The 19,257-nt window shown below is 34.8% G+C and overlaps 2 long non-coding RNA genes across 3 annotated transcripts; one reads left to right on the top strand and one right to left on the bottom strand.

Moving 5' to 3' along the window:
* Positions 1 to 7,434: 7,434 nt before the first annotated feature.
* LOC145562981 (uncharacterized) lies at positions 7,435 to 9,795 on the bottom strand. Its single transcript, XR_014094477.1, has 3 exons — positions 9,672 to 9,795; positions 9,486 to 9,568; positions 7,435 to 7,932 (listed from the first exon to the last, which is right to left on the bottom strand). It is a non-coding gene; the product is annotated as an uncharacterized LOC145562981 (long non-coding RNA).
* Positions 9,796 to 13,518: 3,723 nt separating this feature from the next.
* On the top strand, positions 13,519 to 18,792 carry LOC145562982 (uncharacterized). Of its 2 annotated transcripts, XR_014094479.1 has the most exons (4): positions 13,519 to 13,731; positions 13,831 to 13,894; positions 18,017 to 18,209; positions 18,529 to 18,792. It is a non-coding gene; the product is annotated as an uncharacterized LOC145562982 (long non-coding RNA). The 2 variants fall into 2 exon arrangements; XR_014094478.1 differs by lacking the exon at positions 18,529 to 18,792 and having other exon boundaries at positions 18,017 to 18,414.
* Positions 18,793 to 19,257: the final 465 nt, after the last annotated feature.

Raw genomic sequence — 19,257 nt, forward strand, 5'->3', positions numbered from 1 at the left:
TCCTAAAATTAAGTCAACGGTGGAATTTCGGTCAAAGATTGTATATTACAACATTTTATCTTTTATTAGGTAGTTTCTCACAAATTTTAGGCTTTATTAGGTAGTTTTCACAAAATATCGTTTTTGTTACGATGGAGTGAACAGCGCCCAAGTAGTGTAAGCAAGTTTTATATGTAATACTTTTACTAAACTACTAGTACTACCTATATGTTAATTAAGAAATGGAGTAGTGAGACATAATGTCCGCAATCTCTTCTTCTTGATCTTCACTAGCTTTCCCTATAGTTTTCTACCTATTACATTACTAGAGCTCGCTTTCATGAGTTTTGATTAAGTGACAATGAATTTCTTCCAATTTACCTACTTGTATTTTTATTTGTTCCATCCATTCCCCAACATGCGTCTTTAATTGTACTTAAGACATGTAGAAGTATGATGTAAATTTAAAATAGAGATTTAATTAAGGAGCAATTGACAGCATGCATGATTTAAAACAATGGTGTTGTCACTCTAATTAAGAGGTCAAACTCATAAGTTATTGATAAATTAAAGGAGGTGTGATTTCTGTTTCCATTAGAAGATGGACGGTCACGGATAGGATAGACAAATATAATCAGTCGGTAGTCATTCATATCAACTCCATCTGAGCTTTTAATTTTCAACTGGATTAATTTATAGATTACTGATGTCTAAGTAATTTAACAATGCTCAAAGTACCCATCACTTATTACCGCTATCAAATTAACCTTTCGTTCACTCTTCATGTAACTTCGTGTATTTTTGCATGTATTTTTCGCGAAAATTGAGTTTCGTGATTTTCGAGTTACATTATTTAATAACGGATAATGCTATATGTAGCCCTTAGAGTTATAAATACGCACTAAATAACTTTTCTTATTTGGTACAAAGTATTAATTTAGGAATGCGTGACAAAATCACAATCAAATCAGTGTAATTAATGTTATATTTTCATTTTTTTTATTTTTAACTCCTTATATGTAGCTTTTAGGGTTATGAATATCATTTTTCTTATTTAATAGTCACCCTATATTTTCCCTTTTTTGAAGGGAGTATGGGTCTGTTCATATTTACTGAACTGAACTGAATATTTTATGAGAGAAGGAAATTAGGAGCTGAACTGAACTGAACTGAAATTAAGCTGAAGTGAACAGGCCCTATGTCGTGTGAAGAGAGTTATAAAATTTTTAATCAAATGAGCTACTTCCTTTGTTTTTAAATGATCCTTTATTAGTAGCTTTAATGGTAATTATCTCCCAAATATAGTCAAAATATAAGAAGAACATTTAGAAATGAAGGGAGTTTTATATTGTTTTTATCTGATAATTGTTATGGATAATCATAGGTCCAATTCATTAATAATGGAATATTCCATAGCTCTATTATAATTTTGTGTAAAAACATACATCACTTGAAAATGCAATATCTAATACAACTATACAAGTTACTCCTTGCTTTGTTTCTTACTTAATTGATCATTTTTCTTTTAAATCTTGAGATCATATGGAGGCACAATGCTTTTATGCTAGCTTGCTAGAAATGTATATATTGTTAGATATATCTTGAATCAGTTTGTCTCATACAAATAGTTTGTCTCATACAAATTGATTGACTGTACTGAATATATTAACTAATGTATATATGTTACGGAGTATATTTTATTTATGGAGTATTAATTATGCTTTGTAAATACAATAGCATTCCTAATAAGAATGAACAATAGGAAAGAATTGAAGTTGCTTGTTAGCTTCTAGGGTTTAATTATATGAAAATAATGATTACTCTTGGTATCTACGGTAAGTTTATAGATGACAGCAGTAATATGCAAACTATCGATTGCGTACGTAGGAAAAAGATCAGAGCAACGTCATTAACAAGTCGATAAGCTTTAGATATATAGCATTATTAATTATTTATCTTTTATCTTAAACTTGCATTTTTATACTCGTGTATAATATAATCAATGGATGGACGCCAATACTGTGGAATTAGTATTTTTCATTTCTGTTTCAATCTATTTGATACTTTTGTAAGGAAATTAATCAATTGGTACCAAATATTCCGTCACCTTATCATTATTATTGTGCCACTTAAAACCCACTAATTAAGGAAGTAGCATGTGGCACATCACATAATATACTAGGAGCATATTTAAATTCCTGATTAAGCAAGTTAATCGCTATCAGTTGATCGATGGATTGAGCTTAAGCTAGAATATTACTGATAGTTACCGCTACTAAACTTTCCTACTCTTCGCACAAATAAATACTCACATCCATCCACTAACCTTGCAAATTTAATGCTATGACATATGAAACCCGGCCATAAGAGCTACATATAAGGAGACAAAGCATAATTAATACTCCGTAATTAAAATATAACATTAGTTGTATCAATTGAGTAATTTTGTCAATACTCTGTAATATTTATTTAACACCTTAACATCTAACCCAAAATTTACGTAAATCATTACTTTTTAATTAGTGAATCTAATAGTATAGTGTATTCTATCATTCAAAGTAAAACAATAATTAAAAAAGGAAATATCAAACACTCAATTGCTATTAAAAAGCTATGGCAAATTGGCAAAGGCGTCCTGCATTATAATTTCTTAGAATATTTATTTATTTATTTTTTATTTCAAAGTACCATTATTATTATTACTAACTGTATTTCATTATTTGGGGTGAAAAAAAGGGGTAATTTGTGAGGATCCAAAATAAACATATGTATCAATCAAAAATAAAATCTCCAACAACCACGGATTTTTGACAGGGTGTTGGTGGTTCATATAACATGTGCCTAGTACAGTAGTTGTACTGAAATATATGTTGATCTTAAATGTAATTACCAATCTTTTGGGTTTATTTTATTAGCAAAGGAGTAATATTTAGGTTTTTTGGCAAGATTTAACTTATTTTTAATTATTTTATACATTAATGCGTTGTAGTATGATCGAGTATTTTTACTAATACGACAAGGTAAGTTTTGATCATGTTCCAAAAAAAAAAAAGGTAAGTTTTGGTCAATTTAAGAAAAACTATATACCCTGTTAAAATGTATATGAAGTATAGTGTACACCTAACTTATTTAAGAGTTTGTGATGTTATTAAAATTTAAGTTGATTAAATTGGTGATGGATATTTGCTAAGATTCAAAAAAATATGTATACATCTTAGTTATTAATCACAAAACTAATTAAAGTAGTTGAACATTGTTTTTGGACTTAAGTTTAGAGGGTGAAATTGGCCAGATTGGTAGCTGCGCTCTCAATGAAGTAATCAAGTGGCAACTCTGTAATTAGCAATTCATTATTCCATCATACCAATAATTGATGCAAAAGTGGTAATAGCAAGGCAGGTTGGTTGTATAAGATAAGATTGATCGAAGCTGATAATTCTCATCATTGTGTAATCCATTCATATGATATTAAGTTATATGAGGTGCGTGGAGTCATAGTTTAACTGTCATACATTATATTAGGTGAGTCGTGATCTGATCTGAGTAGCCGAAAAGAATTAACAGATCGAGCAGCTTCACAGTTGACTTGACACACTAAATATACTTGTATGAATGTGTCCATTCCATTAATTAGTCGATGCATTCATACGGACAATTATTGGACTAACACTAAAATTGGTGCCAAATAACAACAAATTAAACCACCAACCACGCCCCCAAATCTCCACTACACTCTAAGGAGTACTCCTATTAAATAAATGTATCTTTATCAGCCTCTTTTTTTGACTTTTAATTAATTTTGTTCATCAATCTTGACTCTATTTCGATCATTTGCTAATATAACTCGTTTTTACTCCTTTTTATCAGAGATCCACTTCATCAAAAGTGTTACTTTATACGCGCTATATAATGCTCGTTTTAGATGAAAAGTAATTCATACATTTTTTATTTTTTTATTTATTTTTTTGACGAAGAAAAGTAATTCATACTTAATTAAAAACACTAAAATCTCATGCATGTTTTGCAATTCGACCTTCTACATTAATTAATTTGGCCTAATGTAGTCTAGTTTATTTTAAATTTGTATCTTTCCACTGTAATTTGGTTATGTTATAGTCTAGTCCGACATGTTCTAAATTTTTTTAACTTAATGAACATTTTTTTTAATTTTTTTTTTTCCAGTTTGATCTGGTTTAATTTTAACAAGAATTAATTTTACGAAACAAGTTTCTTCCACTTATTTTAAAAACTCATTAAATATTCCCAAAATGGAATATAGAAAGAAAGAAGATAAGAGATAGATAGCATTTGTAGTGAAATATTAGACAGACAAATGATAGTAGGGCATTAAATATAAAGTTAGTAAAATTAATAAGCATAAAACATGGATCATTTTACCGTAGTCGTTTGAAAAATGACTACTATATTATTTTAGTGATATATAATATGATTGGTTTATTTTTTCTCCTTATAAAATTGTCACAATTAGTCTTCTTATTATATCTACAATGCAAATATATTTTTTGAAATTTTCAATCTAATATAAAATAATTTTTTTTCGAGAAACTATAAAATAAGAGTAAAAATTACATAAATGAAACTAAAAAATTGATAAATCAAAAAAATGTTGACAATACTATTTTATACCTAAAGTAAAGTAATATAATTAATTATTTGGAAAAAATATATTAACTGTAAACTATGTAATCATGAAAACATTATGGTAGTCATATTTCAAATGACTAGTGTAAAACTTTCAATAAAACATAGGCGTGAATTGCTATAACTAGGCTTCAACAATGAAGAAATTAAATGGATCATCTAATGACATGGAAGATGGACCTGAAATGATGGAAGTTTATATGGGCAACCAACTTATTATTATACGTTCCTCCCTCTTTAAGTTATATGCCCAACTAACTACCACTACCTTACTCTAACCTTTTTCTTTGTGGGTTTGGATTGACATCATTTTATTATTAGGGCCGACCAGCCTTTGCACATAAACATAAACCCACATTTAGCAAGATATTAGCCCCATTAATTATTACAAAATGGACTTAATAGCACTTGTATAAGCCTCATATAGGACCATATATATTCCACAGTATACCAACATCAATCTTATGATTAGTGTTAATCCTATCTATAATAGCCTAGTGCTAGTGGAGAGGTGCTATTATGGAGTGCATAGTGAGTAAAGTGGGGACTAACTAATTTAGCTGAGACCCATACGCATCTCATTTCTTTGCCTCTCAGCTTGCAGCCTTTTAGAATACCTAAGGATTGGATTTGTTAGTAGTGTTCGTTGGATTTTGGCATCAATTGCAACCAACTGTTTGGTTACAAAGGTATATAAATATATTTCTGACCCTTGACATTCTAAGTTATGTAAACAAAATCAATTATAATGTATCCAATTCCAATCAATTTCAAGCTCATATTCATTTTGGTTTGTGTTTTTTGCCCATGTCTGGTTTTTGGGTTTCATTATTCAACAAACGAAACCAAAGTTGAACTTAATGTCGCCAAAAATCATGAGCGCACAAGAAACGTAACTTCATCTAAAGATAATATGTCAACTAGTTATAACAATGAAATGATCAAAAGAAATATCACAGGGAGTTATGGAGGTGATGGTGGAGGTAATAACAACAGCGTGTTAGGAGATATAAAACATGGAGGTGGTGGCGGCGGTGGCGGAGGAGGTGGCGGCGGTGGCGGAGGAGGAGGAGGAGGAGGAGGAGGTGGTGGTGGCGGTGGCGAAAGTTATGGACCAGGAGGCCACGGTAGCAATAGAGAGCATGGAGGAGGTGGAGGATTTGGAAGGGGTCAAGGAAGAGGAAGTGGGTCAGGACGAGGTCAAGGAAGATGCAAATGCACATGCAAAGGTGGAGGAGGAGGGGGAGGTGGAGGTGGAGGTGGAGGGGGAGGGGGAGGTGGGGGTGGTGGGAGTGGTGGTAGGGAAGGCCATGAGCCACGAGACCATAGTGGTGGTAAAGGGCAAGGAGGATCAGGGCGAGGTCAAGGAGGTGGTGGTGGATCAGGACGAGGTCAAGGAGGATGCAAAGGTAAAGGTAGAGGTGGAGGAGGAGGTGGTGGAGGAGGAGGCGGGGGTGGTGATGAAAACTATGGACAAATAGGTCATAGTGGTGGAGGAGGAGGAGGAGGAGGTGGTGGTGGCGGTGGCGAAAGTTATGGACCAGGAGGCCACGGTGGCAATAGAGAGCATGGAGGAGGCGGAGGATCTGGAAGGGGTCAAGGAAGAGGAAGTGGGTTAGGACGAGGTCAAGGAAGATGCAAATGCACATGCAAAGGTGGAGGAGGAGGGGGAGGTGGAGGTGGAGGGGGAGGGGGAGGTGGGGGTGGAGGTGGTGGGAGTGGTGGTAAGGAAGGCCATGAGCCACGAGACCATAGTGGTGGTAAAGGGCAAGGAGGATCAGGGCGAGGTCAAGGAGGTGGTGGTGGATCAGGACGAGGTCAAGGAGGATGCAAAGGTAAAGGTAGAGGTGGAGGAGGAGGAGGAGGCGGGGGTGGTGATGAAAACTATGGACAAATAGGTCATGGTGGTGGTAGAGGAGGAGGTGGAGGTGGTGGATCAGGACAAGGTCAGGGAGGAGGAAGTGGATCAGGAGGAGGTCAGGGAAGATGCATATGTAGAAGTGGAGGTGGTGGCGGCGGCGGCAGTGGTGGTGGTGGTGGTGGGGGAGGAGGTGGAGGTGGTGGTGGTGGTGGGAGTGGGAGTGGTAGTAAGGAAAGCTACGGACCAGGAGGCCACAGTAGTGGTAAAGGGCAAGGGGGAGGAGGTGGATCAAAACAGGGCCATGGAGGATGCAAAGGCATAGGTAGAGGGGGAAGAGGTGGTGACGGCGGTGGTAGTGGGGGAAGAGGTGGTCGTGGTGGTGGATCGGGATGGGATTGGGGAGGAAGTAGAGTTGGTAGAGGTGGCAATGGGCATGGATGAGGGTAAGGTAGTAGTGGTAAAACGGTGGATTTGGGAAGGGTGGGAGATGGGGAGGTGGTGGAACTTGTTTTGTGGCTTTCATGGTCAAATCTGATCAAAGGATTCAAGTCATTCAACAATAAAACATCCATAATGATTAATATTGCAAGCATCGTTTCACCCTTATAATTCCGAGTATTGTATAATATAGGAGCTAGGAGCTTATTAGCTCCCCTTTTGTGGCTTACTAGTTACTAGAATAGCATTTTTTCTGTTATGATTTGAAGCACAATATTATTCTAGAAGAATTGAGCCCCTTTTCAAATTATAAAAAATTGCATTAGTTACAATGCCTATCCATTTTATTTGTAACTTGTTTCAAAATAGAGGATTAAGAGTCCATATCATCAAATTCCTATTTTTATCTCTTCTTTAATTGAAAATATACTCGTTTCAATAATCCCATATAGGCAACTTTTAGAGATTTTTTTTTTTGATGCGTACGAGGGGTAGTCCCCGGAAATAAAAACAAAAAACTAAACAAAAATTAAACGTGGCAAAGCCACCCCTGCGATATCCTCGTGCAAGATTCGTTCTAACTCAATAGAAGGGAATTGAATCAACTCAATATTGTTATTCTGGGACGACAACTTTATTTGCTAGTCAGTCTGCTGCCCTATTTGCTTCCCGATACACATGTTGAATTTGCACTTGCCATGTCCCTTCTTCAAGTAGCTGCTTGCACTTCTGAATAATGTGATATCCTTGGCCTCGATTTCTTACTTGGTTATTCAGCGCTGCTATTACACTTTGGCTATCAATTGGTATTTTTAATTTGGCAGCCCTCATTCTCTTGGCCAATTCCAGGCCATACTCTACTGCTTTCAACTCGGCCAAAAATGCAGAGCACACTCCAATTTTTAGAGAGTAGGCGTGTAACATTCTCCCTGTATAGTCTCTTATTAGTCCTCCACCACCTGCTGGTCCTGGTGAACCTCTAGCCGCCCCATCTGTGTTTAATGCAACTTTTAGAGATTGTCGAAGGTGTTACCAAATTGTTATTGAGTTATTATCCACATCACTCTCCCCACCCCCCGCCCCCTTCTTTTCCCAAAATTAAAAAATTGATAACATTAGAACTTCAATTTGCCACATCATATGTAAAGTAATTAAGTTATAACCATATATAGAGAAATTAAATTTGGTAGCACTGTTTAATTAAAAAGGTTGAAAGTCTAATCTCACAAATACCATGTTTCTTAATGTTTACGGAGCATAAAATAGAATGTATTTGGGGCTTGGCCGTCTTATCAAAAGATATACAAAGTACTCCGTTAAAAATAGAAATTATCTATCTATTAACCTATACTAAAAGCAAATCCTTAATAACACTTGTCATTACCTTGTAAAAAAATTTCCCGCTTTTTTTACCTTTTTTTTTTTTTTTTTGTGCAAAATCTTTAAGTGACTATTTATATCTTATGATATTTTCTTTTCATATTGACAATCATATTTCATATATATTCAAATGAATTATTCTAAATATATTTTATATACTTTATGTAGTATTTTGTAATATTTAACAACCGTGCATTGCACAGGATTTTGACCTAGTTATGTATATATAATCCTATCTTTGTTTTTTTTCCGTATAACATTGTGTAACTCATGTCTCCAACATACTGTTAATAAATATGTTGTCTGGTTCATTAGAGAAGTGCAAATTCATATGAAATTTCTATTTGTGGGAAATAAATTCCATCATCAAAATCACGGCAATTCAACAAATTTGTTTGGTTAAAAATGGAGGAACTAAATTCTCGTGGGATTTTGGCTTATCAAGGGAGGGTAAGGTAAGTAAATTCCCATGAATATACGTTATCCTCATTTCTAATTTATTGTGTGAAACAAACAAAAAGTTGAAAATGAAATTCATGGAAAGTATGAATGGCCACAAAATATTTAGCCAACCAAACAACACCTTAGATTTAACTAGTGTGGCCTGGGTCGACACTGAGCAATAAACAGTATGGTTGTACGAGAGTATGTGAGTAATATGAGTGTATGACGGCATTGGTTTGAACATTGAAGCACGCCACAGCACACAGGGTAGTACTCGAAGCCCAATTGATTGTGAGTTGTGACGATAAGAGAACCTTATCTCCCACATCGACAAGCAACACTAGTCTCGTGTTATCAGTTTCCAAGTTGAAGCTCCTCTCAATTTGAATATCAGTATTTGATAGTGGTTGTTGCTTTTTAACAAACACTCTTCCGTACAATTTAAAAAGGAAAAAGCAGTGTTGATAAAGTGAGGTAGTATCTGCATGAGTGCATAGCCATTAATATGTTGTTGGAGCAGTAGCTAGTTAGCTACTCTAATTAAGTTGAAATTGAAAATTGAAACTGCTACCAAATTTACACTCCTAGACTCCTAGGCTGTATTGTGATTAATTAATTAATTAATCCCATTATGTCTAATCCTACCTATTACATAAGGCTAAGGCTAAGGCTGACACTAATTAACCCAAGTAGTTAATAATAAATTAAGAAAGCGGGTGACCTGAATCGGGTAGACGTATGTGGTTGTTGTTCTTCCTCATCTCCAACACTTTGCGGTGGAGAAAGTTAGGGCTACAGGCGGGCCTATACTCAGGGAGCCATTCAAGGTCAGCTTGTTAAATGAGATAAATTATAATTAATTAGAAAGAAACAATCAAAGAAAGAGAGAGAAATTGAAGAAAATTACCGGGACAGAGAGAAGGGAGTCATCCGAAATTGTGTGATAGTGTCTTAGTTTAGCAGGCTCAAAATCATCTTCACAGTCTTGTAAAATTTCACTTTAAGGACTCCCTCTTCTCTTCTCTTCTCTTCTCTTCAAATATAATTACTCACACACTCTACTCTACTTTTTTTTATCTTCTCCTACAGCAATAGGCTAGTACTGTTGGAGTTTTTGTTTACCATTTTACCCTCCTTGCGGACTACTTTGTATTTATCTATTCCACTTATTTCTTGCTTTACCATACTCAATTCATTCACTACTTCTTGTACCTGTAATTCATTTTACTTCTTGTACCAGTAAATCATTACAGTAGTTTCCAAACAATAGGAAGCAAAGACAAAATGACTGACAATTTTGGTCAGCTTCTTTTGCAGTCAAATTCTACTGAATAAGGTTTTTGTTTTTAAATCCGTACATGCTACTCCCTTCGTAATTGGTATTGGATGTTTAACCCATTTTTCAATCTTCTTTTTATTGAGCCCAACCCGCCACCCTATAGCCTCTAACACGATCCATAATATTCCCATGGGCTACTAGCCCAGACAACAAAGGTGGATTTTGCACCTTATGTGCTTTAGAGTTTTGTCTTACTCAAATTATACACTATGTTTCATCCCCCTTTTTTATAATCTTTTATTTACTTGCATTACTACGTATGTATTTATGAACCGCGTAATTGGAAGGGGAGTGAAACCAAATCACCCAAAACTGATCCCCAAATCCGGATTAGCCCAAAAGGTGCGCCTAGTGAAACACCAAAAAAAAAAAAGTCAAATTTACAAAGCTTAAGCCTTGTAGTTTTATATAACCTTGTACCACGTATTTGAACAATACATCAACCTAAATTTGGTCAGTGATAAGGATTATACCTTCCAATCTTAAAATTAAGGATTCAATTTCCACTAGAGACACTTTGATAATGGAGATATCTTACCCTTCCCTGCACTTTCAAAATTGTGAGGGTTGAGATACAATTAAAATCCTTCTCCTTAATTACCTAAGGGAAAAAAATTATGTAATATATTCATATAACAGAAGCTTAAATGGTAAATTATTTACTTCCTCCGTTCTTTTTTTATTGCATCATGAGGGATTTCATGCTTGCCAATGCATTACACTAGCTATTAATATCTTTAATTATACTTTTGTAAAGATTATAAAAATTTTGAGACGAATCTAACTAGATCTCACATGACTATGTTTTTTCTAATGGATAAATCACAAATGATGGTCAAAGAAGAATAAGTGAATAATGTTAAAGTCCTAATGGTGCAATAAAATAAAAACGGAGGAAATATTTTTTATATGAAATAGGTTTATGATAAAAAAAAAATTTGAACAATATTCATGCCATGTCATTACTCATGTGATGCCACCTCATATTAAGGAAGGGGTGACACATGTCAATCACATGTTATCACTTTGAGTTTTAATAATACTATTTATAGATAGTTTAATTAAGAGTGTTAAAAAATTGAATTGGACGGAAGAGATTCAGGTTGGTATTCATCCTATATTGTCAATAACCTGTAAATTCTGACTTTAGATTGAACCATTATATTGCTTCAAATTATGTTTAAAACCTAGAGCTAATCAAAGGACGGGTTGGACCAAGTTCAGGATGGACCAAGGCAAGGAAGATCAGCTCACTTGGTCATGACAAGTCAAGGTTCCCTCCGAAAAATGCGTGCCAAAACTCATAAAATAAGATTGGGCCTAGCAGGTTGATCCAAAAAAATAATTAAAAAATTTAAAAATGCATACCCAAAGCTTCTAACCAAAAAAAAAAAAAATTGCCCAAAGCCCGTAGGTCAGGCTGAATTTTATCATCTCTAATAAAACCTCTGAAATTATTACTCCATTCTTTCCTATAAAGCTCTTTTCTTTCACTGTACATGTTTGTTTATGTATTATTTTGACTGTAAATAACTTTAGTTGCATATGTTATTCTCCGTTTCTTTTCTATGACCATGTTTATATATTTGGTGTTCCCTTTCTTTGGTTACGTAACTATTTCAAATAATATTCTTACACTTACTCTCATATTTAACTACTTTCAATGCAATTATTTCCATTTACCAACATATTTACATAATCCCAAAGCAACCATCATTCTCATTTAGGAAAATGTTTACCTACTTCCAAAACAAATATTCCCATTTAATGATATTTTTACCTACTCTCAAAATAAATATATTCATTTCACCACTTATAAAAGCATTTTTCTTAATACCCATGGAAAAACATTGACGTAACCTTAGAAAAGGAACGGAAGGAGTAGTAACAAATATAACAGTTAAATATTAATAATTTACCCATTGAAATGAATCAAATATGGTCCAATATGACTATATTATGTTTTATGAATTATTTCAAAGATTATCTCATTTATATTTTTAAGATTCCAGATAGGAAGAACATTTAGGACACAAAAAGAGTAATCATTATGTCCAATTATGAGTTATTTTACACGGTGTATAAGTTTTATCAAAAAGACACTAAACCAAATTTTAATTATTTTATTTTAGTATATTAATTTTTTTAAAAAGAAAAAAAATAGAGAAAAATTCATGAACCGATCCAAAGTAGTCCGGTCCGGGTTTTGGACGATTTAGTATGATCTTGGCGCAACCAATTGTCGTGGTACAATTAATCCACAATAATTTAAAATTTTTTTGGTGTTTGAACCGCTTGAGTCTGGTATTGGACCATTGCTCTGCTATTTTGCTACAGACTTGTTACATTACTAGTTTTAATTGCACTACCACCTACAGCTAAACCTGTCAATCAGGTCGGTCGGTCACCAGTCGTTTCGGGTTGGATACTTCTGATTTTTTAACCTTACTTTGCTATTTTATTTTTCCCATTTTTTTTAATCAAACATTTTCACCATATTATTTTTAGTCATTACATACTACATAATTTAAAGAATCATCGTTTCACCAAAGCACATCAATTCCTAACTAATAAAAAAATGATAATAAAATTTAATTTTTTTTAAAGGTCCCAAAATTTAAGAAAGAGGCTAATATTATTATATATGTGGAGTATAATATCAATTGACATAATATCAATAGACATATCAATCGGTGGCATGACGATGATGTGGGTTATGCGGATGTAATTAGTGTGGTCAATAGTTGGAGTAGGAGGTGATTGATATAGATTTGAGCAAGAGTTATATGAGATAGATAAATGAAAAAGAGATTAAATGAATGTCTGATGTTAGACAAATGATCAATAAACTAATATTAATTTTCAAAAAAATTTATTTATTTTTTTTTAAAAAAAACCATAAAATCGGGTTAACATGTTGGAGTTGAATCGTGTTTGACCCGCAAATTTACGGGTGAAATGGGTTTGAATTAAATCGGGTTACGGGTCAAAAACAAGTTGTTCAAGAGTCAAGACTCACAAAAATAGGTCATGTTCGGATCGGGTACACAACATTTCAAAATGAGTGTACTAAATACTCCCTCCGTTTTTAAATACTTGCTCCATTTCTCCATGCGCGGAGTTTTAGGAGAAATTGGAGAAAGTAATAAACATGGAGGTAGTGGGGTGGGTGGAAGAATAAAAATTGTATAAAGCTAAAGTAGTGGAAAGAATTGAAAGAGTGAAAATATGAAATTAATAAAATATGATTTATGTTGGATCCACTAAGTGAGATAAATTAATTAATTATTGTAAAAACTTTCCAACTAAGAAAATGGAGAAAGTATTTAAAAACGGCCGAAAAACAAAAGTGGAATAAGTATTACGTATTTAAAAACGGAGGGAGTACCAATTAATCAACTACTCCGTACAGTACTCCCCTTATCTCCTGTCAAGCTTTAAAGAGTGTTAAGTCTCAAGTGTAGTTAGGTTTGGTTCAATAAGATTTCATCTAACCATCTAAAAAATCATAGAGGTTCTGTCACTTGTCTGAGTTTTGAAGGTCTTTGCTTCTCCGTTTTATTTCTTGGTCTCGTGGATGGCAAAATTTTCCGGAAAAGAAAGAATTGGAAACTTCCAACAAATTTAGGTATTGGATGAAATTTAAATTTAATTCGATTGCATTCTTAATTTCATTTAAGTTACACTCTTTGGGTGGTGTCTTGAGAATTTTATTTTCCATTTTCAGAGATAAATTGATTCAACATTTAAGATAGATGCGATGGCGCGATGCATTTCTTCTTTTTCAGTATGTATGTGCATCCCTAATTTTATTTTTAATGTTCGTTTTCCCTTTGCTGTAAAATCTAAATGTAGTACTCCGTAATTTGTATGATGGTTATTTGTTATTTGCAAAATTTGAATTATAAGGATTTAGAACCCTAGCTAAGTCAAGTGAACTGGTATGATGATTATTACAATAGAATTAGGATTAAAGATATCAAATTATAATATTGTACATTTTGGTATCTTAGTAGTTGGTGACCCAGATTAAATATGTCAAGTGGACTTTGCTAAAACTCCTAATATCATTCATGGATACATCCATGAATGTGTGATTTTTTAGCTTTATCATACCGATTGCAAAATTATCTGAGGAGCTTGGTAAGTTCAATCGAACACACAATTGACGTTGGAATTGGTCCGAACATTTGATTATAGAATATACCCAATTCTGATAGAGGTGTTATTGATAAAAACAAGAGCTGGGTATGGTGTCGAAGAGAGGCATTGTCACTAAGGTATAACCTTTTAAGCTCATGGAGCTGAGCAGCTGACTTAGAGTTGTGGGTACCGAACCATTTAGCTGATTTATTTCGAGGAAAAGATGGAATTAAAATTGATAATTTGCCTAATTCAGGCAGAAGAAGACCACTTAGCTTCTTGTTTTTGCTAAGATCGAGGGAGTTGAAGATAGGTAAGGTTGATAAGGAAAGGAATGAATCTACTCCCCTTCCAGTAATAAATAAATAGGATCTGGAGTTGTCCTAAATGAAGCCAATCCTAAGTGTAGGACAAGCTGAGAGAATACAGTAATCACTAAAACAATAGTCAATTGCAATTCAGTCGTGCGGATTAAGTCAATTTGGATTGAATATATGGTAAGGTTAATTATTAGAGTTGAATAATGGTCTATAACATGTGAGATCAAGACAGTCCTATCATCGAATCTGATAGGACATAAGGTTAACATTTGGATATAAGGTATTCAAGTATGAGCCATGGATTTATATAATCTGTATTATTAACAGTTTTTTTGTGGACAGATTATGAATTCATATATGGGTTAGTGCACACATGATGAATTTTTGGCATTTAGCAACCAGAAAGACGTTTTGACCTGCAAATAAACATTACTAATAGCTCCTATGTCCTAATTTCATTAGCCCTACAGTTCATTGCTCTTACATGGATAATCACCATGTATTGTGGTAGGAAAATTTGAAAAATAAAAAGATACATTTGAAAATTACATCTACATAAACTTGATTATAACAAAAAAAAAAAAAAAAAAAAAAAAAAAAAAAAAAATCCTAAATGAAATGTAAATACTTGATTGACAAAAGGACCACAATCAAGTATCAGTGCTTACAAGACTGAAGCGGAGCTCCACAAAGCCCTGCATTATCTGAAAATGCAGAGGCAGGAATGTTAGTCTTGTGCGGAGGAATCGCCCCACTTAGTTTATTTTTCGACACATCAAATACTTGCAGGCTCCCCAGATTCAACAAATTGCTTGGAATACTTCCACTTAAGCTATTCCTTGACAACATAATCGTTGTCAATTCCTTGGCATTCTCAAGTTCTTCGGGTATTCTTCCTGATAGATGGTTATCCACCATTTTTAGAACTTGGAGTCGAGTTAATTTCCCTATCGACTTTGGTATGGATCCTCCTAATGGATTTTTCGATAAGATTAAGGAAGTGATAGTGTTCATGGTGGGCTTATTACCTATGTTTATATCGAGTGGGCCTGTGAACATGTTGCCAGACACATCGATATTGGTGTAAGACCCTTGTGTGAAAATTATTTGTAATGGCCCAGAGAACTTGTTTGAGTGAAGATCAAGGTTCTGGAGGCTCGAGAGCTTCTTAAATTCTACTGGAATGGCAGAGTAGAATCCATTGTTGGATATATTAAAGAACCATAAACCACTCATATTCCCTATCCATGAAGGCAACTTCCCTGTGAGCTCGTTACTAGATAAATCTAGATAAGTAATCTGTGTGGAGGATAGCCACTGGGGAAGCTGCCCTTTGAGCCCTGTACCGGCTAAATTTAGCTGAAAGAGGTTTAACTTGGAGATCCAACTGGGTATTGTCACCAGCCTTAGTGGATTGAAGGACAAGGTGAGTGTCTGTAACAGCTGTAGTTGAGCAAGTTGTGGTGGCAGGGGGCCAACAAGCTGATTTCCAGACAAATCCAGTAATGTGAGGTTCTTGAGATTGCCAAAAGTAGATGGGATTTGGCCTACAAAGTGATTGTTTGCGAAGGACATGTCGGTTAGCATACTAAGATGTCCTAAACTTGATGGCAATTTTCCTGTGATCATATTGTTATCTAAGTACATCCTCCGGATTTGGGGAAGATTCCCGATGGAATTTGGTAAAACACCACTCAACTTATTATTCCAAAGCCTGAGAAATTGCAAAGAAGTAACTCGGCCTATGGATGAAGGAATGGGTCCTGTAAGTTTGTTATCATTTAGATATAAAAGGTTTAGCCGAGAAAGTTCACCAATAGAATCTGGTATACTCCCTCTGATATCATTCGAGGACATATCTATGTATGCAAGGGTTTTTAGCTTGCCAATTCCCATTGGAATCTTACCAGAGATATTGTTGGTATTAAGGTCAAGCTTAGTAAGTTTAAGCAAATTCTCAATCGATGCTGGCATTGGTCCGGATAACTGATTTCCGGATAAGCCCAATTCCAATAAGGATGGCATTGATTGAAACATAGAGTTGGGTATGGAGCCAAAGAGTTTATTGTCACTCAGGTATAGCTTTTGTAGGCTATGAAGGTTTGCAAGTGAAATGGGTATGGAACCATTTAGTTTATTTGTGTCTAGAAAAAGAAGGGTCAGATGTGACAACTTGCCTAGTTCAGGTGGGATGGGACCAATTAGCTCCTTATTGTTGCTAAGATCAAGGAGTTGGAGCAAGGTAAGGTTGCCAAGAAATGGAGAGAGCGTACCTGTCATAGAGGTATCCAAGATGAAGTCGTCCCCAGATTGGAGACCAGACATTGAGATGTTAACTACCCTTCCCGTGGCATGATCACAGTCCACACCTGCCCAAGAAGTGCAGCAGTCTGTTTTGGAGACCCAAGTTTTGAGTAGCCCTGATGGGTCATTGGTGATGTGATGCTTGAAATCGAGCAATGCTTCTTTGTCTATGTTATTGCAGGATTCTACAAATGTTGAGTAGAATGTACTAGTGAAGATAAGAATGGAAATGAGGGGGAAAGAAATTGTAAATATTTGCATGATTGCTAAAAATGTGGTTGATTTTGGCAAAGAGCAATGAATGGATAATGGTGAAAGAAGACCATGCATGGGTTCCTTTTTATAATGCAAACTGGGGTTGAAAAGTACGACTTTGTTTGCATACAAGGTGTTGTAATCAATGATGGTGGTGATTTCCGTTGAAATAGCTGGTCAATAAAAGATATAAAATTAAGTTTTAAACTATGATTTTTATTTTACTCGTATTAGCAGTGTAGAACTCCGCCAGTGGGTTTCCCGCTGCCAGTCCCAAGCCTGGATAAAGGAGGAGGGTTACGGTAGGCCAGTGACAGCCAGTATAAAACTTCGTCACATCCCATGACATGAGCCAAACAATCAAATTTGGTTCATGTTAGCCGACCCCACTTTTGGGATTAAGGCTTTGATTGATTGATTGATTGATTGATCGTATTAGCAGTGTAGGATTCTAGTAGTAACTGGTAGTACTATACTGAAGTATCCTTATTTTAATTTTCTGCAGACAGTGGTAGTATATTATACAAGTATATGGGTTTTAAGGGATTAACTTATAGAGTAGCTAGTTGAGTAATTGTACTTGTATTTAGTTTGATGGACAAGCTAATAAATGGAGTAACGGCTAATGTCCTTGCTTTCTGTGTAAAACTTGAGCTTGAATATAGGGATTGATGAATCTTGTAGTAATACTGTAATTACTTGTACACGCAATCTAAACATAATGCTACCTAGTTGTTTAATTGTTGGTATTTTGTTGTATAGATAGGCATGAAAGTATTTGGTGTAGAGAGATACAATTTAAGTCATATGTGGCGTCGTATTACCTCAAAAGTCTCAACTTAAATAAGGTAGTTGACATCTAATTTTAGTGATGTATGTTTTACAAAACAGGTAGTAATGTGATATGGGTCAAAGAAAGAAGGCTCCTTAGACCTCCATTGGCACATCAGCATGTCATTATATAAGAGTAGGTTGGGGCATGACGCATGACGCATGAGCACGTTAAATATGAATGAATCAGCCGGGCCATATTGCTTGGAAGTTGAGATAGGAGCAAGTTTCAATCATGGCAATGAAGCAAGTGGTAATTTTGTTGTTCCATGTAATTGACTTTGACTTACAGTTACAGCTCATTCTTTTGACATATGCTCCATTATTAAGCTATTATCCATATACCTTGTTACGTTGTAGTATTTTTATGTCTATGTTATGACATCATTATCTGCGTAGTTATATCCTTTAAACTAACGGCCTGATTGATTAGATTTATATTGAGGTTGGGTTTGGGCTGTAGTTTCTTAGCATGACTGACCGACTAAGGGCCGTTTTATTCAGCTTAATTTTAGTTCAGTTCAGTTTCTAATTTATTTCTCTCATAAATAATTCATTTCACCTTTATTCAGTTCAACCCCAATCAGTTCAGCTCTGAGTATGCTAATGTTGAGCTACCGGTTTCTCACACCGCAACGGGTATTCATATCACGTGCCCAACTCTAACTAACACGTGGGATGAGTTACCACTATTATTGGGATTTGGGAAAAGTTGCCCACCTTTTTTTTTGGGTTGTCAGAATCTTAAAAGACCTGCACCCCCTACCCTGCATCACTGAAGCAGAAGCCAGAAGGTATGATATTATGATAAGATTAATCAACTTAACTCTTTTCTTCACTTCATTTATACACTACTATGTCTATGTAATCGTATGGGAATTTTAATTTCCATTCCATAAACTTATTAACATAACTTGGTTGATCATCAAAAGCTGTAATCATCTACTCGTAAGTTATTTGATTTCCATATCACGTGCCCTTGTGATTTGATGTCAATTAAATAAATGATCACTTAGTTAGTTGGGGAAGAATAATGAATGCTCCGTACTATATTACCATGATAATATGGGTTTCTTTTTGTAAATTGGGCATGGATTAAGCTAACATGACTCAAATTGGGCCTGACTAGATTCTAGAAATGAGCCCATATGCCATTATATGTGTTCATTTTTAATTTTAATTGAAGCCTAACAATTTGTTCACTCTCCATTTTTCAATATACAGTACTCACAAAATTATTCATTACCAGTATTTTCTCAAGGGGGATGTTGACAGAATGTGGGCTGCGCCGTGCGTGCATG

Source organism: Chenopodium album, chromosome 10 (genome assembly GCF_948465745.1).
Source record: "Chenopodium album chromosome 10, dcCheAlbu1.1, whole genome shotgun sequence".
NCBI lineage: Eukaryota > Viridiplantae > Streptophyta > Magnoliopsida > Caryophyllales > Amaranthaceae > Chenopodium > Chenopodium album.